General features: G+C 41.0%; 1 protein-coding gene and 1 pseudogene across 5 annotated transcripts in view; one reads left to right on the top strand and one right to left on the bottom strand.

The window, feature by feature from the left end:
- Positions 1 to 25320, bottom strand: part of PCNX2 (pecanex 2) — a 275321-nt gene that overhangs the window by 243459 nt on the left and 6542 nt on the right. The window lies entirely within an intron of this gene.
- LOC111545263 lies at positions 15788 to 16264 on the top strand (annotated as a pseudogene). Its single transcript, XR_002732390.2, has one exon. The product of XR_002732390.2 is annotated as a 60S ribosomal protein L32 pseudogene (transcript).

Here is a 25320-nt window from a genome sequence, read left to right as displayed (position 1 = left end):
GCTGCAACCTAAACATAGCTAGGCTTGCAGACAGCAGGGCCCAGTCCATATCTGTGCCTAAGCAGACCCTGTACAGTTTGCCGTGGTCCCTTGCAAGAGTCTACCTTCTAGGTTGGACTGTCCCTAAAATGCAATAGCCAAACAAAGAGCACAAAAAAGAAAGAGGAAGATGATCAACAAGTAAAAGATAAAGTCAGAAATTTTCACCATCACTTACTCACTCTTATTACGTCATGGGGGGAAAAGTCCACAGATAAATATAAAGCAATAAATAAGTGACAGAATAACTATATAAGACACTATGAGATAGATAATATCTGCTGTCCACTACCTGGCAGCAGATAAGGTTTATATTTACAAAAGGTGTATCTGTAAATATAAACCTTATATTTACATACTAAATACTACTAATAAATTAAAATACTACTAATTTAAATGCTATTCAATTAAATACTACAAATACTACTAATAGTATTTAGTAGTATTTAGTATTCTTGTTTATACTTACATACTAAATACTACTACTACTACTAATTGCACACTAAATACTACCAACAGCCCCTATCACTTTTTCTTAACTATTTTGGGTTTTAAAAATTTAAGCTAAATTTAGAGAGTTAGTTTGAACAAAAGTGATAAAAGAAGGAAAAAGAAAACCTGCAGATGTCTATGAGAACAGACTATTGTTATATAAAAATGATATTCAGCCAGGCATAGTGGCTCATGCCTGTAATCTCAGCATTTTGGGAGGCCAAGGCAGAGGGATTGCTTGAGCCCAAGAGTTCAAGAGCAGCCTGGGCAACATAGTGAGACCTGCCCTTCCCCATCTCTACAAAATTTAAAAAATCAGCCAGGTGTGGTGGTGTGCACCTATAGTCCTTGCTACTGGGAAGGCTGAGGTGGGAGGATCTCTTGAGCCTAGGAGTTCAAGGTTACAGTGAGCTATAATCACACCACTGTTCTCCTGCCTGTGCTACAAAGTGAGACCCTCTCTAAAAAAAAATGAATTATATTCAAGAGTTTGTTGAATTTTCATGTAACTAGGGCTTCATAGTACTCTAGTCAGCAAGGGTAGCAAAGCGAGTTAGTGCTCACTAAATACTTCATCCTCTCCTCTTCATTTCCTAGCTTCTCTTGCAGCTAGGCTGAGGCCATATGACTAATTTTGGCCAATGGACAATGAGCACAAGTGCTGGCTTAGACAATTATGAGCTAGGTGCCTCCTGCATCCCACTCTTTTCCTCTTTACTTGGTGACCTTAGGAGACATGTTTTCCAGATGATATGTCTATAAGATGATAAAGTTTCTTTCAGACTGGGCACCTGAGTAACTGCAGAGCAAGGCCCCTATAAACCCAAGATGAGCCCATAATAGGAATAAGAAGTAAACTTTTGAGTCATTAAACCACTGAGATTTGGAATTGTGGCTGCTGTGGAAGCTAGCATTACTTAATTAACAACGGGGGGGGGCCATTTTCATGAGGAATCTTCCATTCAAATCAGATTAGAGATAAATTGAGAAAACCCTAAGGCATTGAGAAAAGAATGGAAGGGAAGAAGAGTGAGAGACAAAAAATTATACAGGGCTCTTGGGAAAATTCACTTAGAAAAACACTGGCATGCCCCAATATTCAGAGAGATATTACTTTTCAGTTTATCCTCCTAAATTTAGGTTACAGTGTAAGCTTGGTTAATACTGAAATTAAGTGAGGGCAAGAAGTTAGAATTTGAAGTTACCATGAGCACTAGCACCTAGTTGGCAACCCAGGTGAGAACCAGCCCTTGCCTCATCCTCTATAAAGGACCACTTGGCACTTCGTCATATCTGCAGCCCATGGACCTGACCAGACCATAGTGGGAGACAGAGATTTTACTTAAAATTTTCTGGAAGAAATGTTTTACAGCATGCTATGCATGGTACGTTGTTTCTCCCCAAACTCCCTGATCTAATAATTCCTTTGAAAACCTCTCCCTAGCCAGGTGCAGCAGCACGTGCCTGTAATCCCAACTTCTCAAAAGGCTAAGGCAGGAGGATCTCTTGAGCCCAGGAGTTCAAGACCAGCCTAGACAACATAGAGAGACTCTGTCTTATTAATAATTAATTAATTAATTAACACCTCTCCCTTCAGTAGACCCTCCAAATTGAATCTAGCATCTTTCCAAACACTCCTTTTTTACACCATGCAATTATGCTCTTCCCAGGCTCCTCCAATTCCATATGCCCAGGACATCCCTGAAAATCACCTGCAAGGCCATTTGACTGCAGACATCATTATACTCAGGCAACAGAAGACCTCCAGCTTCTAGTATTTGCTCTCCTTAGAGGTGTGAATGCAGCCAGAGAAAGAGGGTTTAGGAAGGGATTCACCATAGATGAGCAGTTATGAATTGTTCCTAAATCTTCACTTTGATGTAAGGTATACTCATGTTTTTGAACAGCAGTTTTCTTGTTTTTAGGGAAATTAAAAGTTCTTATTTCTATAAACTTTTCATTTTAACACATTCTAGTTAACAGTGGGAGGCAACATTTTTCAACATCATATCCTTGGCCAAAGAAAAGTTTTATATTGTTTTCTGAGCCATTATTAGTATAATTAGTATTATAATGACTCATTTGACCAAGGTTTTATGACAAAATTTCATGTAAAACATGCTGTTATGAACTAAGCAGTTACAGTTCTTCCCATTGGACCCACCTCTGTCTGTTCCTTCAGGTTCATAGCTCTGGTTTCCTCACAGTCACTGCTCTGTTTTTTTGTTTTTGTTTTTTCCTCTCTTTTTTTAACACTTTTGTGGCCAGGCACGGTAACTCACGCCTGTAATCCCAGCACTTTGGGAGGCCAAGGCGGGCGGATCACCTGAGTTCGCTACCAGCCCAGCCAACGTGGTGAAACCTAGTCTACTAAAAATACAAAAATTAGCCAGGCGTGGTGGTGCTTGCTTGAAATCCCAGTTACTCAGGAGACTGAGGCAGGAGAATCACTTGAACGCGGGAAGCAGAGGTTGCAGTGAGCCAAGATTGCACCATTGCACTGTAGCCTGGGCAACAAGAGCAAAACTCCGCCTCAAAAAAAAAAAAAAAAAAAAAAAAAACAGAAAAACAAAACAAAAAAAACACAACTGTTGCTTTACTGTGGTAAAATACATATAACATAAAATTTGCCATCATAACCATTTTAAAATGTAGAGCTCAGGAGTGATAATTACACTTCCCTATGTGCTATTGTCACCACCATCCATCTCCAGAATTTTCATCTTCCCAAACTGAAACTGTACCCATTAAACACCAACTCCCCACTCTCCCCAACCCCCATCCCCTGGCAACCACTGTTCTACTTTCTGTCTCTATGATTCTGACCACTCTAGATATATCATATAATTAGAATCATATAGTACATGACCTTTTGTGACTGGTTTACTTCACTTAGCATAATGTGTTCAAGGCTCATCCACGTTGTAGCCTGTGTCAGAATTTCCTTCTTTTTTAAGGCTGAGTAATATTCCATTGTACAGCTAGACCACATTTCGTTTATTCTTTCATCCATTGGTGGACATTTGGGTTGCATCTACCTTTTGGCTACTGTGAATAACACTGTTTTCAACATGGGTGTACACATATCTGAAGCCCTGCTTTCAGCTCTTTTGAGTATACACCCCAAAAGAGGAATATCTGGATCACATGATAATTCTATGTTTAATTTTTTTTTCCAAGACAGCATTGCTCTGTTGCTCAAGCTGGAGTGCAGTGGCACAATCTTGGCTCACTGCAACCTCTGCGTCCCGAGTTGAAGCGACTCTCCTGCCTCAGCCTCTGAGTAGATGGGACTACAGGCATGCACCACCAAGCCCAGCTAATTTTTGTATTTTTAGTAGAGACGGGGTTTCACCATGTTGGCCAGGCTGGTAGCAAACTCCTGACCTCAGGTGATCCACTCGCCTTGGACTCCTAAAGTGCTGGGGTTACATGTTTGCGTCACCATGCCCGGCTTATGTTTAATTTTTGGAGGAACTGCATCACCGTTTTCCACAGCAGCTGTGCTGTGTTACATCACTCTGGTTTTTAACTACAGGCCCATGGGTTATTGCCTCCCATCTCTTGAATGGCCTGGAGAGATAAAAAATCTGGCTGAGTGAGGATTAGCTATAAGCATTGGCCATGCCCAGTGAGAATCAGCTGCTGCTGAGAGTTTACCGTTTGCAGACATAAAGAAGGACACTCTTGGGGGCTCACCCTTTACTGATGTGTAGCTCATAAGAGTGCTTCATCGTTCAGTTTTCACAAGCTAATTCTGAAGAACTCTTCTGGAAATGAATAGATTCATTCTGCACATGAAGAAGCTGGGTGTAAAGTGGGTCATGCTGCAGCGCTGATGAGCTCACAGAACTCCTCCTTTCTGGAAGTTACCTACCTAACAACTTCAATGACCTGACTGAGAACCAGAGACTGAGGAGAAACTAATAAAATTGTGGCCTTCCTGGGCAGTCAGAACATACCACTGTTAGAGGGAGACAATTCTTCCCCATTTCTTGGCTTCAAAAGAGGGGATGATTCTTTCTATGTAGCCAGCCTCTCCACCCCCATGACTTGCTCCTCCCTTAGTGACCTCTGATGAGTGATTTGGGGAGCCGGAACTGGGCATGTCTTTCTCACGCCCTCCCCTTCTTCTCTCTCAGGAGCTGGCTGGGCCAAGAAGGTGTGTCTGGGTGGCTCCTCTACTGCAAGGCCTCCAGTGTCAGGCCCCAAGTAAAGAAGCCCAAGGCTGTGCATGGTGCCCTGACCAAATGGGTAAATCTCTCACTCTGGGGTCCACAGTGAGGAAGTCCACTTGCCTGCAGATATTAATATCAGTCACATTCCCAAATATCAGTTCATTCACACTAAAGGTGATCTTCTGAACTCTATATCTTTGACTCTTTTGTCTCCCTTAAGTGCCTCAGAAAAGGATGTGTTATCTATGGGGTCACCAAGTCTATGAATAAAGTTCTTGAACTTAACTGGAAAGGGAGTCGCTCAGAGCTTCACTGGATGCTCTGTGCTCTTGGTCTAGGCATAATTCATTCACATGGCACATAATAAGCCTAATAAACTCAGTTTCCCAGCCCACAGCAGAAACTAAAAGGGAAAACGAGGAATGAACAGAAGTAGCCACAATAATGTAACAAGACCTACAAAATGACGGCTGAAGTCATAGGAGAAGCAAAACTAGAAAACGCACCCATAAAAAAGCAAAGGCACTTCTACGATTATTTTCTGAGACACAAACACACCTCAGTTATGTCTGAGGCTATCATTACAATAGCATAATATCTAGGATTACAAATAAAATGGTCTGTGATACTCAATATACTGTTAAAGAAGGCAGGGACATTTAAAACTATCCCATCAATGTGGTTAAAGTAAATTGAGTTTTCCTGCCTAAAGGTTAAGTTTCAAGTAATTTGGAAAATGATTTTACTCAGAATATGTGGCCTAATAAATGAGGCATTAATCTGCCAAACATAACACTCACACTCAAGCTTGACATTTACATGCCCATCCGAGAGTGCTGGGATGATTGTGCTGTATGCCAGAGCATTTCCTCTGGCTGTGGGGAACTGCTTAGTCTGGTTATTTATGCCATCCGTGGGCTTCAGAACCTCCTACTCAAGCTGCTGGAAGCCTGACAAGTTCTACGACTATTTGAAAACCACAGGTTCGTCCAAAAAGATAGAATTCAGACTGAGCAATGTGAGTTGTCTTATCTGCTTCACTTCAGAGATAACAGAGATTCTTTTCTGTTCATCCATTTTGTCAAATTAAGAGAGAGCACCTTTATCCATCTGGTCATTTATCCCCATTATTCATTCATTCATTCATTCATTCATTCCTTTCACAGGTAAATGTTAGTACCTTGTCTGTGCCATTCAAGTATGACTCTTGGGTCCTATTTAAGTAAGTTATAATTCTTTGAGGGGTTGGGGACAGGTGTGTATACCAAAAAAATTACACGACAGAGAAGTGCTATCATTTCTTTGCATTTATATATGTGAAGGGACTTATAAGTTTTCAGATTCAAAATCATATTTCTTACATATTTCCTGCATTTCCTTTATGAAAAAATAAACTAAACAAATTTATCATTCTCTCAGAGAATCTGGAACTTGTGATTATATGTTGAAAACTAGAACACGCCCAGCAGAAGTTCAAATCCCAGGAATATAGGCCAAGAACCCCTGGACGTAGATGTGTACAGAATGCATCCTGACTTACATGAACCTGCCCCCAACAGGTTATGGACGGGGGTATCCATGCAGCTCCCCTTAGATATAGGCCCCCCCTTGCAAATACCTGTTTAAAAATGATGAGGTAGACGGAATCAAGACATTTGACAGTTTCTCAAAATTTAGCTCTATGTGAACGTCTGTCCTGAAAAGTAAGATGAACAAAAAAGAACACTTTCTCTTAGGCCTGCTATTTGACTTCTGTTGGGTCTGTTGTCTGTTTCTTATGAAATCTGCTCTGATTTTGTTGAGCTCCTGGACCTCTTTCTTAGTGTGCAGCTTTGATAAGAGAAACTGATGATAGAGAGGTGGCAGGTGAGTGTCTGGACCATTAGGATGGTGCTACAGGGAATGGTAAGATGAAAAAACAGCCAAAGGTTAGAAAGTTAGATTTGACCATATCAGCAGAGTCATTAAAATGAGAATCATTGTAGACTTACTCACTTTGAAAATCATTTAAAAAGCTGCACCTATGATTATCTAACCCTTTCTCTCTTCTCTTCTGATACAGAATATTGAATGCATAACTTTGTAAACAAATGTTATTTTAGTCAAGAAATTTAAACTCATGTTGTTTTCATTTTAAATGGCCATGGTAAGAGTTAACATAATACTTATATTTTTAATGTACACTGAGCTAAATAGAATGAATCAATAAGTTTATACAAGACAAAGTTATGTCAACCTCAATTCAATGACAAAATCAATCATAAATTCGTACTGAGGTTGTGTTGGAAATCCATGTCACATGTCTCCTAATAGAAATGTGCTACTTAGAATTAAAAGTGAAAATTAAATATTATGGAGGTTTATAAAATATAACCCATACATGATCAATACCATATTTTATATATAATCTAAATCAAGACTGAATACTTATTTTTCATAAGGAATTTTGGAAATTGTTTTGGCGTGACAAAGTCAACAACTTACTACTAAAATGTCTGAGTTCATCACCACCAAGTTCCTTGACTCTGTTTATTAAGTGCCCTCAAACCCAAATGACACAGATAATCATAAATGTCATGAACTTTCAAACCTGTATCAGTTAATGTTCAAATTTAATGAAGTATATTACATTTAATTTTAAGCAATATTCTTCAAATTCAATTTTGTTAAAATATTAAAACCAGGTCTTAGATTTAAGTCTTTGATCCATCTTGAGTTGATTTTTGTATAAGGTGAGAAATGAGGATCCAGTTTCATTCTTCTATATGTGGCTTGCCAATTATCCCAGCACCACTTATTGAATAGGGTGTCCTTTCCCTACTTTATGTTTTTGTTTGCTTTGTTGAAGATCAGTTGGCTGTACGTACTTGGCTTTATTTCTGGGTCCTCTTTTCTATTCCACTGGTTTATGTGCCTATTTTTATATCAGTAGCATGCTGTTTTGGTGACTATGGCCTTATAGTATAGTTTGAAATCAGGTAATGCGATGCCTCCAGATTTGTTTGCTTAGTCTTGCTTTGGCTATGAGGGCTCTTTGGTGGTTCCATATGAATTTTAGGATTGTCTTTTCTAGTTCTGTGAAAAAATGAAGACCTGAAATCATAAAAATCCTTGAAGAAAACATTGGAAAAACCCTTTTGGACATTGGCTTATGCAAAGACTTCATGACCAAGAACCCAAAAGCAAATGTAACAAAAGCATTTGTAAATAAGTAGGACTTCATTAAACTAAAAAAGTTTTTGCACAGAAAAAGAAACAACAGCAGAGTAAACAGACAACCTACAGAATGGGAAAGAATCTTCACAATCTATACATCCAAAAAGGACTAACATCCAGAATCTATAGGGAACTCAAACAATTAACAAGAAAAAAAAAATCCCATCAAAAAATGGGCTAAGAACATGAATAGACAATTCTCAAAAGAAGATATACAAATGGCCAACAAACATATGAAAAAATGCTCACCATTGCTAATGATCAGGGAGATGCAAATCAAAAACACAATGCAATATCACCTTACTCCTGCAAGAATGGCCATAATCAAACAATCAAAAAATAATAGGAGTTGTCAGGGATGCAGTGAAAAGGGAACACTTCTATACTGCTGGTAGGAATGTAAATTAGTACAACCACTATGGAAAACAGTGTGGAGATTCCTTAAAGAACTAAAAGTAGAACTACTATTTGATCCAGCAATCCCACTACTGGGTATCTAACCAGAGGAAAAGAAATCATTATACAAAAAAGATACTTGCACATGCATGTTTATAGCAGCACAATTCGCAATTGCAAAAACACAGAATCAGCCCAAATGCCCACCAATCAATGAGTGGATAAAGAAATTGTGGTGTACATATTTACCATGGAATACTATTCAGCCACAAAAAGGAATGAAATAATTGCATTCACAGCAACCTGGATGGAATTGGAGACCATTATTCCAAGTGAAGTAACTTAGGAATGGAAAACCAAATATCGTATGATCTCATTCATAAGTGGGAGCTAAGCTATAAGGATGCAAAGGCATAAGAATGATACAATAGACTTTTGGGATTTGGGGGAAACAGTGGGAGGAGGGTGAGGGATAAAACACAACAAATTGGGTATGGTGTATACTGCTTGGATGACGGGTGCACAAAGTCTCACAAATCACCAGTGAAGAATTTGCTTATTTAACCAAACACCACCTGTTCTCCAAAAACCTATGGAAATTAATCATTAAAAAGACTAGAGAGAATATCAAAAAATAATAATAATTTAAAAATAAAATATTAAAATCAGTAATGATCATTTTTAGAGGAACACTGAGATGAAAATGAGTTGCATTAATTATTTTTCTTTACACATTCTGCTTAACAAACAAGAAGAAGCTGCAGTGCAGTGCTTCTGCAATGAGCCATAGAAGGAGCAGTAGCCACAGCTCAAAGTGGGAGGGTCCTTAGAGGCTGGGCTCGAAGGGGTCCTTTTTGAAGCTCCATGCCCACCTGCAGATTTTGCATTCCTTTTCTTGCCCAGTCTGCTAGTCAGTGTCCTAGTAAGAAGTTAGATGTTGGTATGTCTCAGAATCCTTCTTTCCTTCTACCCAACTGCAAAAGTATTTAGTTTGATTCTTGCAAAGGCCATACTTACCAAGGATTGTCCAGTAGGTTTCTGCTCAATCCCATTCAGTGGCTTTCAATAAAATAGAAGTTCTTCCGGCATTTTTTTTTTTTTTTTGATAGAATCTTACTCTGTCGCCAGGGCTGGAGTGCAGTGGCACAATCTCAGCTCATTGCAACCTCCGCCTCCGGGGTTCAAGCGATTCTCCTGCCTCAGCCTCCTGAGTAGCTGGGATTACAGATGCCCACCACTACGCCCAGCTAATTTTTTTTATTTTTAGTAGAGATGGGGTTGCACCGTGTTGGCCAGGCTGGTCTCAAACTCCTGACCCCATGATTCGCCTGCCTCGCTCTCCCAAAGTGCTGGGATTACAGGCATGAGTTACCACGCCTGGCCTCTTTTGGCATTTTGAGCCTAATAACTTCTCATTGTGTAAGATGTTTAGCTTCTCTGGCTCCCACTGTTTTGATGCTACTAGGATATTTAATTTAAATTACATTGTGATAAAGTCATTGAGATAAACCCATAAATGCTCCCAACAAAATTTGTCCATGTCCCTTGGGGGAAGTTGTTGTTCCCAATCTAGAACCAGTGTGCCTACTTAAATATAATATTTACCAGTGGGCATTAACATGCTGCAGCAAAGGTCACTAAAATCATGGACCTTGTCCATTAATATTATATAACAGTCACCCTCCTTCTTTAGCCCACGGCTTCTCAATCTTGACACTACTGACATCTCGGGCCAGAAAGTTTTTTGCTGTGAGGGGCTACGTAGGTCATATGCACTGTAGGACATTCAATAGCATCCTTAGTTTCTATATACTAGGTGCAATAGCAATCCCTCCAGTGGTGACAGCCAAAAATATCTCTAGATAGTCCCAGATGCAAGTCCCAGATGCAAGAGGGTGCAAAATCAACCCTCTCCACAGCTGAAAATCACTGCTTGGCTCAAAAATGTATTAAAGTGTACCAAGCATAGAGACAAAAGACACACAGTCCCTATACACACCAAGTTCAAAGTCAAGCATGAGAGTAGACATAGAGAGTAGAATTCCAAAGTAGAGTAGCAAGTGCTGTCATTCAAGTAAATCAGGTGCGCCTAAATCAGACTGAGGAATGGGGATTGCAGACCAAGAAAACGATTTCAGAGAAGTCACACATCTGAAAACTATAAAGTATCCTGAGAAAAGCCAGGCAGAGGAAACAGCATGAGAAAAGCAAAGGGCCTTCCAGGAAGAGCAAAGAGTTTGGAATCACAGACATGGGGTATTTGAAGTTGGAAGCAAGTGGTAAGAAATGAAAGATCTTGACATTAGGCTTAGGACTTTGATCTTCATGATGAAGAGCACAGAAGGCTAGCGAAACATAGAAGCAAAAAGTTGGTATCTACATTTTACAAACTCATCCATGTAGATAGACAGATGGAGGCAGAAGTAGGACCAGCAATAAGGAGACGAGGAAGGGGCAATCTGTTTCATGGAATTGTTGCAGCGTTTGATGAAATTATATTTGTGAATGCACACTGTGAAACATGAACTGATTTTTCCATCAAATCATTTCAAAAACAGTAAAGTGTGATATAAATGCAGACAGAAACTATTCCCACTGCTATCCTATGCTAGTGTTAGAATTTCAAAAACATTTCTAAAAGGAAAGTCTGAGACCACTAGGATTAATGGCAAGATTGTTGAAATAAATGAATACTCTCTCTTTGACGGAGTCTCGCCCTATCACCCAGGCTGGAGTGTGTGGCGAGATCTCAGCTCACTGCAACCTCTGCCTCCTGGGTTCAAGCGACTCTCCTGCCTCAGTCTCCTGAGTAGTTGGGATTACAGGTGCATGCCACCATGCCCAGATAATTTTCGTGCTTTTAGTAGAGACAGGGTTTCACTATGTTGGCCAGGCTGGTCTTGAACTCCTAACCTCAACTGATCTGCCCGCCTCGGCCTCCCAAAGTGCTAGGATTACAGGCGTGAGCCACCGCACCCAGCTGGAATAAATGAATACTCTTACAAGGTGATATTGAAAGGAGGTAACACATGTTAAGTTGCTGTATTTTTATTTTAAAAAGTATTTACACAAAACAGTGTGGAAGTTCTTAAAAAAATTAATAGAATTAACACAGGTTCTGGCAATTCCACTTTTGGGTACACATGCAAAAGAAATGAAAGCAGGGTCTCAAAAAGATACTCGTACCCCCATGTATATAGCAGCATTATTTATAATAGACAAGGGGTGAGGTTGGGCTTGGTGGCTCACGCCTGCAATCCCAGCACTTTGTGAGGCCAAGGTGGGCGGATCACGAGGTCAGGAGATCGAGACCATTCTGGCCAACATGGTGAAACCCCGTCTCTACTAAAAAATACAAAATTTATCAGAGCTTGGTGGCATGTGCCTGTAATCCCAGCTAATAGGAAGGCTGAGGCAGGAGAATCTCTTGAACCAGGGAGGCAAAGGTTGCAGTGAGCCGAGTTCGTGTCACTGCACTCCAGCCTGACGACTGAGCAAGACTCTGTCTCGAAAAAAAAAAAAAGAGGTGGAAACAAATCTAATGTCCTTCAACAAATATTTGAATAAACAAAATGTGGTTTACACCTACTACAGAATATTATTCAGCCTTAAAAAGGAGGGAAATTCTGATACATGCTATAACATGAATGAACCTTGAGGATGTTATATTAAGTGAAATAAGGCAATCACAAACAAGCAAATACTACATGGTTCCACTTATATGAGGTACTTAGAGTATTCAAACTCATAGAGACAAAAGGTAGGATGGTGGTTGCCAGGGACTTGGGGGAGAGAGAAATGGGGAGTTATTGTCTAATGGGAATGGAATTTCAGTTTGGGAAGATAAAAATGTTCTGGAGATGAAAGGTAGTGATGGTTGCACAACAATGTGGATATACTTAATGTTGCTGAACTGTACACTTAATATGATGGGACATTTTATGTTATATACATCTTATCACAATTGTTAAAGTAATTATATTTTATAACACTTTGGATTATACATTACATTTTTGAACTGAGAAATATGAACAACCAAGTCACCACTTTGGATCCTGCTGTTTGAATATGGAGGTTAAGAAGTAAGCAGAACCAGTTCCTCAGAAAGTTCAGGATTTCCCTTCTAGAATATCTCTCAGGTTCAAATTTCATCCACGCAACGTGTTCACTGCCCAGAGTAAGCTACGAGCAGAAGTCCCATGTTGTTAGCTGGGATCATAAAGATGATCAAGCTCCATGTTCATTTAGCCTTTCAGGTGCTCAGCAAGTACTGTTCCATATTCTGTGCCAGGCACTGTGCGTGGCACTTTGGGGTAGAGCTGTGACTGCAACAGACAAACATCTGTCTTCAAGGAGCTTCCAATACAGCACACACTAGTGACAACTAATTTTAAAAGTAATTTATTTGTGCCCACCAAGGGAACCTAACATATACTAGAGTGTCAGGGAATAATCCTTCAAGGAACTAGTACTGAACTTGAGCAGTGAAGGTGAACTGGAGTTAACGCAGAAAGGTGAGCAGGTAGATTCCAGACAATGGGTCAAAGTGTGCAAAAGATACAAATCAGCATAAGAGATACAAAGAAAGCCTGTGCAGCTGACTACCTGGGTGGGAGGGCAGAAAAGAAGAAAGGAGTGGGATGAATCTGGGAAGGTGGGACGGTCAGATGACATACCGCTGAGCCCCTGAGGTCCTCCTTCAATCCCTGCTGGGAGGCCTGGAGTGGCCTGCTAGCCAGTCTCCTCTCCTCTGCTCTACAGTTTTCAGGATAGTCTCTCAAGCACCATTTTAATCACATCACTGCCCTATGCAAATACCTACAATTAATTTTCTCCAGCACTTCTTATGCTAGTTTCAAAGCTTTTCATGGCCAAGACCCCTTGATCGTCCAGGGTTCTTGGTCATTGCATCACAGGAGTGCGCTTTGCTGTCCTCTACCATGGGCAGAGCCACAAACCAACAAGGCCTCAGGGAGTAAACACCTAAACGGGGAGATTAGATTAACATAGGTAAAGTAGTATTTAAACACTACAGAGGGGCACACAATTGAAGGGCTCACTCAGGTAAGCTGTCCTATCTTCATGTCAAGGCAGTCCACTCAGAGCAGGTGGAGAAAACCAGAGAACAGGGGCTGTTGTTGAAGGCTCCAGAGGTCCCTGGCTTCAACTGTGATGCAGAAGTTGGATATGACATGGAGGGGAACGTGGAGGAGGGCACCTATCATTAGCACACATGCAACAGGCAAAGCCAACATGGTGCCTGGACTCTCCACAGGAGAAAGGAGATCATGAAATACAGAGACAGACTTGAAGAGAAGACCCATATTTAAGGGAAAAGGGGAAATGGAACCAAGCAAAGAATACCACGAAGCAATGAATGACTAGTGAAAGATGAGGAAAGCCTGGATACAAACTTATTTTCAACATTACTGATTATGCTTGTCATTCTTTATTGATTAATTAATTAGTAAAGGGTTCACTGTGAACTATGTGTTAAGCATTCTGATATCCAAATCAGCTATTATCTGCGCCACTCATAGGCAGTTACCACACTTTTATGGATTCTATTTCAAGTAATGATAAACTCCCTGAGTCTACTCTTTATATCTACTCTTTGTGTGTGCCCAGTGCCTGACATGCAGCCAACATTGGGCCCTTTCTTGGCTGCAGCAAGCATGTTAAGCCCTGACCTCCTACTTACCTATTTTCAAGTTCCGCAAACAGTGGCAAGGGCAAACTGTGCCTGCCTCAGGAGCCAACAGGGCCAAGAGGAGGGCTAGTCTGCAGAGAAGATGCTGACTCACGGCAAGGCATCAGGGCCCCCAACCTGGGCTGCTGCTTGCAAGGCCTGTCTGGGGACTCTTGAGATGACAAACGCTGGAGGAGAGAGAGGATCCTGCAGCAGTGACATCTCGTCAACAGGACAAGTGCCTCCCAAGGTGCTTTATCGCCATGTTGGAAAGGGGGTCACAAGCCCTGATCTCATGAGTCAGAGGAATGAAATGTCTTGAGAATTGTGCCTGCTGATGGGAAAGGGCATTTCTGTACAGGGGAATGGAGATTTCTAGAAAGGTTTTCTAATGAGCAAGGGACAGGAGTCGGATTGTATGTCTCTTCTCCAGTGTCAGCTCTGATTCTCCAGTTCTTTCTTCATAGCTGGAGACACTGGCACTCCACTCAGTCCCATGTCAGAGCCCACCACAATCTGGTTGGAGACCTGTGAGCAAGTCTTGTTGCTAACATACCAACTACTCCGGGTGGCAGAGATGAGCCCTCTGGCATCCAGTGTTAGCTTCCTCTTTACAGTATCATTTCTCCCCTTTCTGTAGGATGCACCCCACTCCTAAATGCATATCATTGTATGATGATCTCACTGGGGCTCAAATGGAACATACTTGGCCAGCATCTATAAGCTTACTCTCCTATCTTTCTAACATGACCCTAGTATTCTTCAATAATTCTTCTTTACTTAAAGACTCCTCTTGTTCATCTTCTTGCCCAGACCTGGAATAAACCATTTTTTCCAAAGAGCTCTAGTTTCTTTTAAAAGAAAATGGAATTCAGAGACTAAAATCCGAGTTTTAGATCTGTCCGTTCTCATTGGGTTATCACTGATTCTAGGTTTTTCAGTAGAGCTCAAAAATATACATATTTTAAAAATAAGTAAGTCATGATTTCAGAATGACACTGCTATTTTTTTTTTTTTTTTTTTTGAGACAAGGTCTCACTCTGTTGCCCAGGCTGGAGTGCAGTAGTATCATCAGAGCTCACTGTAGCCTCATTCTCCCAGGCTCAAGTGATCCACCTCAGCCTCCCAGGTAGCTGGGACTACAGGAATGTGCCACCATACACAGCTAATTTGTGTGTGTGTGTGTGTATGTGTGTGTGTGTATATTTACATATTTTATTGTAGAGATAGAGTTTCACCATGTTGCTCAGGCTGGATTTGAACTCCTGGGCTCAAGCAATCTGCCTGCCTCAGCCTCCCAAAATGCTGGGATTACAGGTGTGAGTCACCACCCCAGGTTGATATTTATAATTTTAAAGATGTAAGTTCAAAAAAAAAAAAAAAAAAAAAGATGTAAGTTCTTTGATTTTATATGTGTCTGTTTTCTTTTATTGCTGAAATCCTTACTCCTAAGTATTATAACATGATTTCTTATTTTCCTCACCCGCTACTACATATATAATAATTTCAAAATATGTATAAAATCTTATTAATAAGTTTATTGAATGCAATTTAAGATGTCTTTGTGGCTCTTTTGCCTTTATGCTGTATCAGGAGGCCCAGAAAGTCATTAAAGTCATTTGAAAGATATTTTGTTGCCGGGCGCGGTGGCTCAAGCCTGTAATCCCAGCACTTTGGGAGGCCGAGACGGGTGGATCACGAGGTCAGGAGATCGAGACCATCCTGGTCTACACGGTGAAACCCCGTCTCTACTAAAAATACAAAAAACTAGGGTGGCAGCCATCTCCTCCTCGCATCATGGCCGCCCTCAGACCCCTTGTGAAGCCCAAGATCGTCAAAAAAAGAACCAAGAAGTTTATCCGGCACCAGTCAGACCGATATGTCCAAATTAAGCCTAACTGGCGGAAACCCAGAGGCACTGACAACAGGGTTCGTAGAAGATTCAAGGGCCAGATCTTGATGCCCAACATTGGTTATGGAAGCAACAAAAAAACGAAGCACATGCTGCCCAGTGGCTTCCGGAAGTTCCTGGTCCACAACGTCAAGGAGCTGGAAGTGCTGCTGATGTGCAACAAATCTTACTGTGCCGAGATTGCTCACAATGTTTCCTCCAAGAACCGCAAAGCCATCGTGGAAAGAGCTGCCCAGCTGGCCATCAGAGTCACCAACCCCAATGCCAGGCTGCGCAGTGAAGAAAATGAGTAGACAGCTCGTGTGCACATTTTCTGTTGAAATAAATGTAAAAACTGCCAAACAAACAAACAAACAAAATACAAAAAACTAGCCGGGCGAGGGAGGTGGCGGCGCCTGTAGTCCCAGCTACTCGGGAGGCTGAGACAGGAGAATGGCGTGAACCCGGGAGGCGGAGCTTGTAGTGAGCCGAGATCGCGCCACTGCACTCCAGCCTGGGGGACACAGCGAGACTCCGTCTCAAAAAAAAAAGAAAGATATTTTGTTTGGTTATGCCATCAATCTACTAAGGTTCATTCCTCACTTCACCTGTTCTCTACCTCCTTCTATAGGTAACTATGTTCTTATTCATGTTTTATCTGTTCAACTGTCTTTTTGAAACATAAGTAATGCAAGTATGCTTCATCTTTCCCTCCCCCTTTTTAGCCTATATGTATCTTCTGCTTTTTTTTCTTAACAATATTACCTGGAGATCCCTCTACACCAATCTATTTTCTCATTCCTTTTTTATAGCTGCATAGTACTCCACTGTAGAATGTACCATAATTCATAAAGCCAATTCCCTCTCAATGGATACCTGTTTCTAGTCATCTGCTATAACAAATAGTGCTTCAGTAACTCACTTTGAACATACATCCCTTGGAATTCTTGAGAATGGTTATTTATTTAAACCACATTCCATATTTTTTTTTTTCAGATGAAGTCTCACTCTGTCACCCAGGCTGGAGTGCAGTGGTATCATCTAGGCTCACTGCAACCTCTGCCTCCTGGGTTCAAGTGATTCTCATGCCTTAATCTGCCGAGTAGCTGGGATTATAGGCACGCACCATCATGCCCTTTAATTTTTGCTTTTTTTTAATAGAGACAAGGTTTCACCATGTTAGCCAGGCTGGTCTCGAACTCCTGACCTCAGGTAATCCACCCACCTCAGTCTCCCAAAGTGCTGGGATTACAGGCATGAGCCACGGTGCCTGGCCCGTATTACCTTTTAAATCTTTGCTATGTAGACATGAAAAATCATGTTATTTTAATATATATTTATTTGATTATTTAAAACATTTCACTTTTATTGGCTGTATACATTTCTTTGACAGTTGTCTATTTTACGCCACTTTCAAGATGTTTATATTTTCCTACTGATTTTTTTTTTTTTTTTTTTTTTTTTGAGACAGAGTCTCGCTGTGTCACCCCAGGCTGGAGTACAGTGGTGCAATCTCATCTCGTTGCAACCTCCACCTCCTGGGTTCAAGCGATTCTCCTGCCTCAGCCTCCCAAGTAGCTGGGACTACAGGTGCCCACAACCACACCGGGGTAATTTTTGTATTTTTAGTAGAGATGTGGTTTCACTATGTTGGCCAGGCTGGTCTTGAACTCCTGACCTCGTGATCCACCTGCCTTGGCCTCCCAAAGTGCTGGGATTACAGATGTGAGCCACTGTGCCTGCCCTAATTTTTTTTCTTGGAGATAGGGTCTCACTCTGTCACCCAGGCTTGAGCGCAGTGGTGTGATCTCTGCAACCTCTGCCTCCCAGGTTCAAGCAATTCTTGTGCCTCAGCCTCCGGAGTAGCTGGAATTACACGTGCTCACCATCATGGCTGGCGAATTTTTTTTTTGTATTTTAGTAGAGACAGGGTTTCACCATGTTGGCCAGGCTGGTCTCAAACTCCTGACCTCAAGTAATCCACCTGCTTCGGCCTCCCAAAATGCTGGGATTACAGGCATGAGCCACCACGCCCAGCCCTCTCTTACTGATTCTTATTTATTCCTAGAGCCATGTAAAAATGGTAAGTCTTATGAGGATGGGGCCAGGTCTGTCTTATTCTCCATTACACCCTCAGCACCCAGCTTGGTATCCAGCAAACAGCTGGTCAAAAATATTGGTCAATAAATAAATATTTATGATAGTAATTTTATATTACATCTTTTTTTCTCAATTTAGCAAATTGTACAACCTTTGGAAGTTATTTAGTCTTTGTAAATCTCTGTTTCTTCTGTGAAATGAGAAAAATAATTCTTAACAATATTTTTATAAAGATTAAGCATAATAAGTATAAAATAATTAATACACTGGCACATAAAAAGCACTTAAATGTCCATGTCTCTCATGATCATCACCATCATGATCATCATCATTATCTATTCATCATTCATCAACACCATGAAATAATAAATTCAGATATGCTGTTGTAAGAAGGAGCAAAGTGCAACACAGTAACACAGCAAAGTGTTTTATTGCCTGTGAGCACAGTCATAGGGGTTGATATATAATAAGAAAAGGTATTTCTGAAACAAGCCAGGCAACTGTTTTCTGAGTGAAATATTTGTGTCAGGGGTCACTCAGGGCCATTTCTTATATTCAGGAATTTTTCTTCTTTCCTGATTATTAAGTATCTAGTTGTAGTCTTGAAAGCAGAAATAACAAAAGACAAGGCTAGTCTAGAAACAGGTGTCTACTGATAGGGAACTATATCCCAGTGGGCTACTAGTTACCTGGCATTTCTTTTGAGATGGTAAAGATTTGGGGGAAAGAACTGAAACACACACTAAATCCAATCTAAATGTTCATAACAGAGACTAAGAGGTAAGAATAAGAAATGCGTAAGGTCCTTCACAGTCCAAAGCTTCTCTACTTCCCTTCTATACTTAGTATCAATCAATAACAAGAAATGAGGTAAAATTTATTTTTGCCTGCTTCAATGGTCTATAATTTTTTAAACTCCAAGTTTCCCATGATAGAAAAAAAAATAATTATATAAGAACCACAAGGAAATACATAATTGCTACATAAATAATAAAGGTTATCTGGAAAGTAATGGCAAATTGAACTTTAAGGCAAGCCAAATCCAAGAGTAATGTCTCTGTTTTTCAGCTCCATTTTTAAAGATCTGGATTCTGGCCACAACCTTGTGGTGAGTCTACTGAAATGGGTCTGACCACAGTCCGTAATATGCACTACCAAAACTGTGCCTTCCCTTATGGAGTTAGATTCCATTAATGCAGAGTGATTAGATTATCCACTGTGTATGAAGCACCACTCCGAGGACCAATGGGGATTCAAATCACAGCCCTACCTTCAAGGACCTTCTGACCTTGAGGGAGAAATAAACCCCCTTGACTCCAAACCTCTCTCCAGATAGCGTGCCCTTTTCCTGCTCCCTGCTTGAAAGAAATGTCTTCACCCCCCATGGCCTCTTAAACCCACAGTAGTTTGGCTTCTACTCCCCGATACACACTGAAAAGTTTCTTGTCAATGTCTCTAAAAACAAAAAATAACCACAATTTCCTGTTTTCTCAGCAGCGACACAGGTGCTCACAGCGGAAAAGCTCTCCTGGCTCTTCCCTTGTCTCCCGGCGCCTCCTCTTTGCCCTGCCTCTGAGTGTAGCGCTCCTGGGGCCTCACTGTTAGCACTCTTTTCCCTCTCTACACATTCTATTTAGGAAGTCTTACCCAGTCCCTTGGCGGTAAATGTCATCTCTATGCTGATTTTCAAATCCGTATCCCTAGCTTAGATTGTTCCTTTAAACTCCCCACACCTATATCCACCTATCTACTCAACATCTCCACTTCAATACCTAAAAGGAAACTCCAAGCTACTATGTGTAAAATTAGGTGTTTGGTTTCCCTACCAACTATCCTCTTTCATCCTTCCTCTCACTCAATGGCAACCCATACACCTCTGGCTCAAACCAGATAATCCGGCATCTCCCTTGATTCCTCCCCCATCCTTACTCCTTTACCCTAAAAATGAACTGATCATTAAATCCTATTAAAATCTATCCACAATTCTCCATCTTTACTGCCACCACCATCCCTTGACTGGGTGACTGAAATAGACACCGAACCTCTCATTTCTATTTTTGTCCTTTCTTTGATCTACTTTTCCATCTAGCAGTCAGAGAAACCTTTTGATAAAGTAATTCAGCATATCTTTTTATGTTTTGTGAACTATGTTAATGTTTTATACCTCCTGTTGGTATAAATTATTAAATCAGCAAGGATGGAGGAAAAGCTAAAATTATATAGCTACAAGTGAACCTAACTATATATCAAATGATAGCATAACTACAAAGATGAACCAAAAATTAATTAGAAAAGAATTCATCAAAGTAACTTTTGAGCATGCTACTCTAGCAGTACATTACTGGTGATGCGTATTCTAAAAACAATAATAATAATAACTTCTAAATGGTCTTGAACTTTTCCTTAAAGATGTGTCTATGGTGGTGTTATGGGAGTAGGAATTTGTGTGTATATTTTACGACTGGGCAAATGATATTGTTGTGAGCTAGAGCTCTCACTGTGAGAGAAGGGAGATATAAATATGAAATAATGGAAGCAGAGGAAGAGTCCTTTGATATGGACTGGTTTGATGGTCTCAGAATAAACTTCAATTGATTATTCAATCATTCAACCTATAAATTGATCAATCTTCTAGGTGTATCTACTGAAAGGGTCTAGAGGCAAAGACAACTAGTAGCAACAAATGCAACTACTGAAGCCCTAGATTTTGGTTTCCAAATGTAATTCCCCACCACAAGGATCATGGCTCCTTGGTAAAATGGCTGATTCTTCCAGGGCTGGGGCAGGGAAAGTACAAGCTAAGCCAGGAATATCTTTTTGGGCAGAAAGCAATAACGTGCTCACAAACTGATGAGGGTATATCCAAGAAAACTTAGAATGTGCATGAAGAAGGTCTCACTTACCAAAGTTTTGATCATTTGAACATCAAAAAGAATGATGATAGGCATAGATTATACTCCCATTGAACTAAAAAATGAATCTACGAGACCACACTAAAAAGTGCAACAAAACTATGAGGATGGGAAAAAAAAATCTTCTTTACAGAAGAGTACCAATTAATAAAGGTGGGAAGAAAATTAGAATATTACCATTTTGCAACCACCATTGTCATAATTATTTTAGTCAAGAATCATCAATTTATGCTATAACTATTGGGGGAAAGACTTTTGGAAATACAATATATATAATCTCCAGGTTTCACTCCACAGATTACTCACTAAACACAAAGGGGAAAACTGGTAATTTTACAATAGAGACATCTGGCTGACACTACCTTAACCAACGATGCGGGTTGGGGAGAGGTGGGAGAATTCTGTCCCTCTGATGTGATGCACGACAAGGACACAACACTGACCCAGAGGCTTAGAGAACTTATTTTAGAATAAGAACAATCAAGAGATGTGGCAACTAAAAGTCATGTTTGATCCTTGTTTGAATCTTGGATACAGAAAAACGAAACCAAAAACCCCAGCTCTCTAAGACATTACTGACTGGCATAACTGGAAATTTGGATAGGGACTATATATTAGACAAAACCATCATATCAATAACTTTTCTGGGTGTGGTAATTATGTGGGAGAATGTTCTTTTCCTTAAGAGACACCTGTGAAGTTTTTAGGGGTCATGTGTCTTTATGTCTCTCACATATTCTTAAAGGGTACAGCAAAATGGCCAGACTCTCATACACCTTAGAGCTTTAATACATACTGTTCCCCTTGCTTGAAATGCTGTTCCTCCTCTACTCATGTTTGCTTGGCTAACTCCTAGTCATTCATCAGATTTCAGATGAGAAATTACTTCCTCCTCTGGGAAGCCTTCCTTAAGTACTCATGCCAAGATTCCACCTCCCATCTTTACTGTACAGCACCTGTACTTTCCCTGCAGTAACAATTATCACTGTGTAATTCATGCCTGTTTATCTGCTAACTGCATGGGGAGAAGACATCAGTCCACCTTGTTCTCCTGACGTCTCCACAATATCCAGCAGAACATCTGGCACTCAGTCTGTTGTCATAGACATAAGTGCTCTTCAACAAACATGTCCAGTTAGTCCCTCAAGCACAGGGTGGAACTGCACTCTCCTTTCCCTTTGAAGTGAGGTGTGGCCATGCAACATTCCCTGACAAAGAAGTCTGAGGGCAAGAGGTATTTGCCATTTCCAGGCAGGAGCCTCCAGAGCCAGACCAAGACACCCACTCAGTGTCCCTCAACCATAGTGACTGGTATGATCATCCAGGGTCATGGGGGGATGACAGCGAGTAATGCGCCCAGTCACCCCAAAAGGAAGATTCAAACAGCCCGTGTTCCTAAATACCTATAATGAGCAGGACCCCCTGCTAACTATACCCCTGACACCCCAATGGACCATGTTGGACATGTAGTATAAATAAAAAATAGGGCCAGAGTGCCTGTAATCTCAACACTTTGGGAGGTCAAACTGGGAGGATTGCTTGAGGCCAGGAGTTTGACATCAGCCTGAGTAGTACAGCAAGACTTCATCTCTACAAAAAATAAGAAATTAGCTAGATGTGGTGGTGCACGCCTGCAGTCCCAGCTCCTCAGGAGGCTGAGGTGGGAGGACACAAGAGCCCAAATGTTTGAGGTTGCAGTGAGTTACAATTACACCACTGTTCTCCAACCTGAGTGACAATGAGTCCTACCTCTAAAAAGAAATAATAAGAAAATTAAAAATTAAAAATAAACTTGGTGGGCAGGCTTGATGGCTCACACCTGTTATCCCAGAACTTTGGGAGGCCGAGGCAGACAGATCGCAAGATCAGGAGTTTGAGACCAGCCTGGCCAATATGGTGAAACTCTGTCTCTACTAAAAATACAAAAAATTAACCAGGCATGGTGGTGCATGCCTGTCATCCCAGCTACTCCGAAGGCTGAGGTAGGAGAATTGCTTGAACCTGGGAGGCAGAGGTTGCAGTGACCTGAGATAGTGCCACTGCACTCCAGCCTGGGCAACAGAGAGAGACTCCATCTCAAACAAAAATAACAAAAAATAACTTGGTAAATCCAGACACACATTTAGGTTGGTTACTGCTTCAGCATAAGCTACCACATCTTGACTGATCCATATCAAACCAATGGCATTAGGTTAAAAATCATCTGAAAACCTAATTATTCTTCAATAGTGACTAATTAAATAAGTTGCCCTTTATAGAAATAGTGGAATACTATGCAGACATGAATAATGAGGAGGCTCTTTGTGTCACGATCTCCAAGATGTTCTGTCAAGAGGGACAACAAGGCTATGTATGCATAAATGATTACACATTTGTATACCATTTTTAATGGAAGTGTTGACCAAGGAACCAAGGTAGGATGGATAAGAGATTCCAATGCAAATTTCTGGGACAAACAACAGACATTTCTAGATAGATTATGAGGATGAGTTACATAATCTTAAATTCCTTACTCAAAATGATGTAATAGAATTTAGAAAAAGCAGGTATATGAAGATTTTTGGAAAGGCCTGCTGGTGTGCAGCTAATCCTGTGTCCCATCCCTTTCCTCATTCAGGAGAGAAGGCCTTCAGTGGGACCACTTAGAAACCTATGAGTCCCCTACCATTTGGGTGGGGGTAGAAGGCACCTAATATGAGTTCCCTACTATTTGGGTTGGGGGCAGAAGGCACAGTGGACTGCTGTCTGATTCCCTCCTAGAAAAGATGAAAGATCAGAGACTGGCTGGCTAGCTGCTCTGATGGAGGTATGAGCTTGGCCTGTCCTCCTAGAATGTGGTGGGGAAAAGAATATGTGGACATTGACATGGACTCTGTATGTGAGAATCTGTACAGATCGCTTTAGACAATGTGTGAACGGGCTATGGAGCAGAGGATACTGGAGCAGAAGAAAGCTGGAGGTAGACAGAGTAAGAAACCGGACAGGGCAAAGACACCTCATCAAGACAAGTGCCAGAGAGACAAGGCTGGCAAGGAGAATGGGGTCTCTGAGGGTGTGTGAAGGCAGCTCTCCAGAGAGTCAACTAGGGAACATGTGCCATGCTCTGAGAGCCCAAGGCCAGCTTACCACCGTGAGAGTCAACAAAGAATCATCCTGCTCTCCAAAGCCAAGGACATCAGAAACATCAGTCAATGCATGAGGGAGAAGGAGAGCAGGAAAGACTGTGCCATCATCATGTCCCTTCCTACCTAGAAATGACTGAATGATGGAAGCTTTGGTTATGCCATGGAACTGCACACTCTGCAATCTAAATCAAGTCTGTATTTTGTTGCTTAAAGCCATCATAAAATGTGTATAAACTGTGATCTGAAGTCATGGGGCTTACCTATGTTTTTATCTGGGATACGGAAAAAAACTCCTGTCCAGAGCAAATTGAAAGGAACAGTGGAAGACAAATAAGATTGCTTTATGATTACACTCAGGACCCCTTACATTCAAACTTCCATTCACACGTGTATGAAATACCAGTGCAAGAAAACACAAGAGGCTGTGTATAGTGGTTCCATCTCAAGTGAGAAACTAGAAATAAGTGTGAGAGGGAAGGTATATATTTGTTATGTGTCCTTTTGTACATTTTTAGTGTTCATATGTCTTCATGCAAACGTGCAAGGAATATATACCAATTGGTATGGTTTGGCTGTGTCCCCACCCAAATCTCATCTTAAACTATAGCTCCCTTAATTCCCACATGTCATGGGAGGGACCCAATGGGAGGTAATTGAGCCATGAGGCAGGTCTTTGCTATTCTGTTCTCATGATAATGTATAAGTCACACGAGATCTGATGGTTTATAAAGGGGAGCTCTCCTGCACAAGCTCTCTTGTCTACCACCACGTAAGACCTGACTTTGCTCCTCACTTGCCTTGTGCCATGACTATGAGGCCTCCCTAGCCATGTGGAACTGTGAGACCATTAAACCTCTTTCCTTTATAAACTACTCAGTCTTGGGTATTTCTTCATAGCAGTATGAAAATGGACTAATATGCCCACATTGTAAAATTACCTGTTAGAAGTGATATGGCTGAGTGGGTAAGAACTCCAATGCTTGGGCTTTAATCCTAGTCAGGCCGTGACAGTCATGTATTGTAAGCATGTTTACCTACCTCTCTTTGCTAGTTTCATTGACTGTAAAATGGGAATAATGATGGTGCCTCACTGGGACACTGGGGAAGGTGAGATGATTTCTTTCTTGCAAAGCTCTTACAAAAGTGTCTGCCTCATATGTGCTCAGAAGTGTTGGCTGTAATACTTACCTATTCCAATAATAGTAACATAATACAATTGTAAATGCTGAAGGAAGAAAATGCACCAGACAAAAAGTATGGAAATATCTGAATACCATTAAAA

This window comes from Piliocolobus tephrosceles, chromosome 1 (genome assembly GCF_002776525.5).
Source record: "Piliocolobus tephrosceles isolate RC106 chromosome 1, ASM277652v3, whole genome shotgun sequence".
NCBI lineage: Eukaryota > Metazoa > Chordata > Mammalia > Primates > Cercopithecidae > Piliocolobus > Piliocolobus tephrosceles.
This window is presented reverse-complemented; position numbering and strand designations above follow the sequence as displayed.